Source organism: Carya illinoinensis, chromosome 3 (genome assembly GCF_018687715.1).
Source record: "Carya illinoinensis cultivar Pawnee chromosome 3, C.illinoinensisPawnee_v1, whole genome shotgun sequence".
Lineage (NCBI taxonomy): Eukaryota > Viridiplantae > Streptophyta > Magnoliopsida > Fagales > Juglandaceae > Carya > Carya illinoinensis.
The window spans coordinates 19542703-19548702 of NC_056754.1; positions in this window are offsets into that span (position 1 = coordinate 19542703).

A 6000-nucleotide genomic window follows, 5' to 3' on the forward strand; every position below is an offset into this window, starting at 1 on the left:
CGGCCAGGATGGGAGAAGAATTTGCCGACTGCCGGTAATCGGGGACCCACTTTATTGGGGGACGGCGGTGTACGTGGGAAGAAAACATATATATTATATATATAAATATGGGTCCGGCTTGGTCCTGTGGTAAAAATAACAGGAAATTTCCTGTTAGTAAAACTGGTGCCGTGTAGTGTTTTTATGTTCAAATCTCTGTTTTTAAGTTCTAGCATTTTTTTTTCTTCACAAGTTACAATATCTATTTTAAGTAAAGAAATATCAATATTGAATTTAGCTAACAAATAGCAGTATTGTTCATAAATTTTAAAGAAAAAAAATATCGTCTAAAATGTTGCTCACCATAATCTGTTAACCCGTTTAGATAATAACAATATTTTATCTTATTATTATAATTTTCATAAATTTCTATATAAAATATAATAAATAATTTAATTTTTTTAAAAATTTTAAAATAATAATAATATTAAAAAATAATATTTTAACAATATTTTATTCAACTTTTATTTAAAACCATCTCATTTTACTATCCAAACCACACCTTAAATCAAATGTTTTTTTTTTTGAAGTACTATCTTTATTTACAATTTTACTATCTTTATTTACAATTTTACTTACATAACACGTGTCAACTACTAAAGATAGTAAAAATCTTAAAATTTAAATTAAAAAAAAAAATCTTACTGAATGGGAAGTACGTATAATATTGTACATGTGTAGCGTTATTTTTCTTATTGGGTAATTATATATATAGGAAAATTTTATGTGCAGTCATTTTTACAGACTCCTTTGTACACTCCAGTGATATGATTAGTTGTGTATTAAAAAAAAATTAATCCAACCAATCATATCAGTGGAGTGCGCAAGAAATGCGTAAAAATGACTGTATGTAGCATTACTCATAAATATATAGTGCGTAAGTGTCGCGTACTCTCATTAAAAAAAGTGAGTCTGCCATTAAAAATAGAATTTCTTATATAAATAAAAATTTTATCTACATTTTTTAAACAGGATACTTGAAACTTAGATGTTTTGTAAAGAGATTTGAAATTGCTGTAAGGTAAGGACCATAAATAGCATTAAATTTAAAATTTATTATTATTATTATTATTTAATAATTTAACCAACTGATGATTCCAAAACCCAATAGTATTAAACTCTTGTATTCTTAACCTGTTAATTAGGTATTAAATTCTCATATTTTTTTTCTTTAACTAAACACATTAGACGACATCGGTTTAACTAACAGGAAATTTCCTGTTGTTTTTGCCACAGGACCCAAGCCGGACCCTATAAATATAAGAAAATTCTACTACTATTTTATTTTTATCTTAATATATAAAATATGATAGATTTATTAATATTAAATAATTTTTTATTATTTAATAATAATAAATATGTTAAGATAAAAATATAAAATATAATGTTATTCATATATATATATATATAAATTACGAATATATATATATATTAGGAAAATTCTACCTAATGGGTCTCGTCTCGAGCCACGTAGGGGTAATAAGTAGGGCGGGGTTCGATGGGTTTGCGCACGTGGGGTTTGTCGACTGAGAATGAATGACCGACAACCTTGTAATTAGACGTTGGACTGGTTCGAGGATGAATCTTACCATCTCGTAGTCCGGTGCTTTTTTTTATTTAAAAAAATCTAATTATAAGCATAATAATGTATTAATCTATTTATCAATTTAATGTGATGGATTTAAAAATAAATTTTATTAAAAATAATATTAATTTAAATTTTAAGTATGAAAGAATCAATATTAGCACGCAGATTAGTACACGATTTTATTTATATAGAACAAAATTTATTTTATTTTTTGTCTTTATCATTACGGTAACATAATTTGATTTATAAAATAAATTTTTAAATTTAAATTTTAACATTTAAGTTATGTGAATAATATATTCTCTTTATCTATCGAATTAGAAATAGAATAATTCAAATTTATTTATCAATTTTTTAAAAACATTTTTAAGTTTCTAAATCAAACCCAAGTTGAATTTTTTTTTATTAATAATGAAGAGTTGGAGCAATTTCCTATTAGACTTTGTAAGTCTTTTTTAAATAGTTCTTTCTGAATAGACTATGTAGTATTTGTAAACATGACTAAAAAGACTCCGATAATGTATGTATATATATATATTATATCAATTCATGAGTTTAATTTAATCATCAAGAAAGAAAAGCTGAACTTTTGGCGTCTAAGAATCAAGTAAATTAAGTATTAGCTATACATAAGGAGGAAGAAGCTGTGTATGTGTGTAATCAATTATAAATTATTATCTTAATTCTAAACACGTCCAATTTATTATTAATGAGTCATATCTTGTTTAATAATAATTAGGTTAAATTCATTATCGTTGCCATTTCGGACTTTCTAAGAAATTAAGATCCCAATTAATTAATTAATTTATAGATAACGCCACAACAGAGTTCTTGAAATGCTCACGTACACTTGGTCTTACACGTTTATTTAGGGTTGAAAGCTCGACGTACGTTTTAGTTTCATTGAAAAAACCAACGAAAATATCATATTGACTTTCTCTCAACCTAGCTACTCTTAGAAAAAATGTTTCATTGGAATAAGAAGATCATTAGGAAGGAAGAAGGCTAGTCAGTATGCTAATTCCTCGTCCTCCGATTAGTCCTTCCCCATGGGCACGTTATTGTCCCAACTACCGATGGAATGATTAAAAAAAATAAAAAATTTAAAAAAAGAAGAAGAAGAAGAAGCTCTCATGTATTCTAATCTGCCAAGTACTTAAACCATCGAGTCCGAGATTTTTGCCTAGATCCTTTACATAAAAATAAGGGTGAAAAGCAATTTTATCCATATTTGAATGTATATCCAATGGATTATTTGATCCATATTGATGCATGCAATGCGAACAGATCGATGAAGAAGATTGGCGCTTATTGAAAAAAACACAAAACAACCTCAATCAAATAATTTTTTATGATGCTCCATGCAATATGGTACGTAGAAGGTGCCAATGCCAGATTCTCTAGGGATGGGCAGCGGGGCCCTAGAACCCGCCACCCCGCCCCCGCATAGGGCGGGGTGGGTCATCCACACCATTAGGGCCGGGGGCGGGGCCCCCTGGCCTGTATGGTGGATTCCAACGGAGGAGGGGGACGGAAACGGACTCCCCCCGATCCGTTTTCCCCCGCCCCACACCGGTTATTATATATATATATATATAATATATATTATATTATATATATTAATAAGTATGCTTATATGAAACAGCGACGTTTTGTAGTTGACAAAACGGCGCCGTTTTGTCCACCATAAAACGGCGCCGTTTCATTTAGTGGGTTAACCCTATAACCTAAGTCTCCATCTCCCCCCCCCCCCCCCCCCCCCGGCGGTCCCCTCCCCTCCCCTCCCGAGTCCCTTCAACCTTCGCAGTTCGCACGAAACCCACTCCCGTCGCTCCCGTGTTCCCTCCTCCCTCTCACAACCAGTCCGTCCGCCGCACGCCGTGTTCCCTCCTCCCTCTCTCTCGCAGGACGCCGCATGGTACACAGTAAGTTAAATTTTCTCCTCCTCTTTTGATTTTCTCCGTTGATTTTTTATTTTTTAGTTTTTTTTTTTAATTTTGATCGGAGATTGGATGAAGGATGGGGTTGAATCGGAGATGGAGGATGAGATTTGTGAATTGTGTGCTGTGGATTCGTGTGATTGTTTTTTTTTTTTTTATATTTTTTTGGATTCATTGGATTGTTTTCTTTTTTTTTTTTGTAAATTTCATTGAAACCCTAAATTAAATTAGGATTCCAATCTGAAACCCTAATTTTTTTTAGGGGTTACATTGATTGAAAACCCCAAATTAAATTAGGGGTTTCAATCAATGAAAATTGAAACCCCTAAATTGAATTAGGGGTTTCATCCAAATTAGGGTTTCATTGATTGAAACCCCTAAATTGAATTAGGGGTTTCAATCAATGAGGGGCCTAATTTGATTTAGGGTTTCGGATTGGAACTCCAATTTGGGGTTCCAATCCGAAACCCAATTGTTTTCTTGATGTATGCAGTTTTGTATGCAGTTTTTGCTGATTGTGTTGGATTGCACTTTGCTGTTTTTTTTTTTTTGGAGAATCAGGAATGTCTTTGGATTTTAGTGATAACTAGCCTTCTCCAGCCAACACCCCTACCCCAGAAACTAACCCTACTCCTACCCCTATAACGAGTACACCTTGCCCTGCTCCGAAGTCCACACAGGGCAAGAAACCTGTATCCATAGTTTGGCAATACTTTACCAAACTAGAGGGTGGTGACCCCAACAACCCACAAGCTAAATGTAATCACTGTGGAAATATGTATGGATGTCACTATAGGAAACATGGTACATCCCAGCTGAAGGTCCATCTAGAGGAACAATGAAAGAAGAGTCCAATTTTAAAATTCTTAGTAGAGAAGAGTCAATTTAGACTAGATTTTAAAATAGCGGATGGGAGTAGTAGGGCCGGGGGGCCAACATTGAAGGGGTATACAAAGTATAACCCCGATGAGTGTAGAAGGAAGTTAGCTCGTATGATTGTCATGGACGAGCTGCCTTTTCAGTTTGTGGAGGGTAAAGGGTTCCAAGAATTTGTCCAAGAGTTGGAACCGAGATTTGTACTTCCTTCTCGTCACACTGTGGCAAAGGATATTAAGAAGATATACATCCATGATAAAGATGTTTTGAGGGGCCAATTGGCAGGTTTGGTAGTTTGCCTCACTACCGATAATTGGACTTCTATCCAAAATATGAATTACATGTCGTCAACTGTGCATTTTGTTTATGCTGATTAAGTTCTGCATAAAAAGATTATTAAATTTTGTCAAATAAGTGATCATAAGGGTGAGACGATTGGAAAGGCCTTGGAGGCCGCAATAAAGGAGTGGGGGTTGGAAAAGGTTTTGTCTATGTCAGTTGATAATGCATCGTCTAATGATATCGCATTAGGATATCTAAAGAATTATCTTAAAGATGCAAATAAGACATTCTTAGGTGGTGAATACTTGCATGTTAGATGTGTTGCACATATTTTGAATTTAATTGTGACTGAGGGGTTAAAAGATGTTGATAACTCGGATGCACGAGTTAGAATGACTGTGAAATGAGTGAGGTCTTCTCCTTCTAAATTGGAGAAATTTAAAGTTGCTGCAAAGGCTGCGGGCATAACATCGAAGAAGGGTCTTTGTACTGATGTTCCTACCAGATGGTACTCAACCTTCTTGATGTTGGAGGCGACCCAAGAATATAAGGCAGTCTTTCAATTATTGGATGATGAAGACATCCAATGTCAAATACTTTGATGAGCACGGGGGATCACGAAAGCCTAATGATGATGATTGGGTGGTAGTTTATACTTTCGTTGATTTTCTTGGATTATTTTATGATGTCACATTGAATATATCTGGTTCTTTGTACCCTACATCTCATGGGTTTTGTCAACAAATATGTAGGGTAAAAGAAGAATTAAAAGATATGCGTAAGGGTTCCAATGAAATGATGAGGGGGATGGCAGTGACCATGATGCTAAAATATGACAAGTATTGGAGAGATTTGACTAGAATGAATATTTTCTTATATGTGGCTGTTATTCTTAATCCCCGTCTGAAAGTTTCAGGCTTGTTATATGGGTTGGGATTTGTTCACGATTAGGTATGGATTGAACTTATTGGTGAATTGGCCCGAGATACCCTGAAAAAATTGTATGATGAGTTTAATCTAATTAAAGGTGATACTACATCGAAGACACATATACCGACCCTAATGCCTTCTACAGACACCGTGATCGGGCCTCCTACAAAGAAGCGCAAAATGTCGTGGACTAAGACCCTCGCACAGAATCCCATACTAGTCCATCAATCTACGGAAGTCATTTTCATTTGGCCCATTGCTAATGTTTCTGGGCCCAAAATGGCTCAAAAATTGCTGATGGGTCATTTTCGGCCCAGAAGAGGGGTGGGGGGGGGGGGGGGTGGA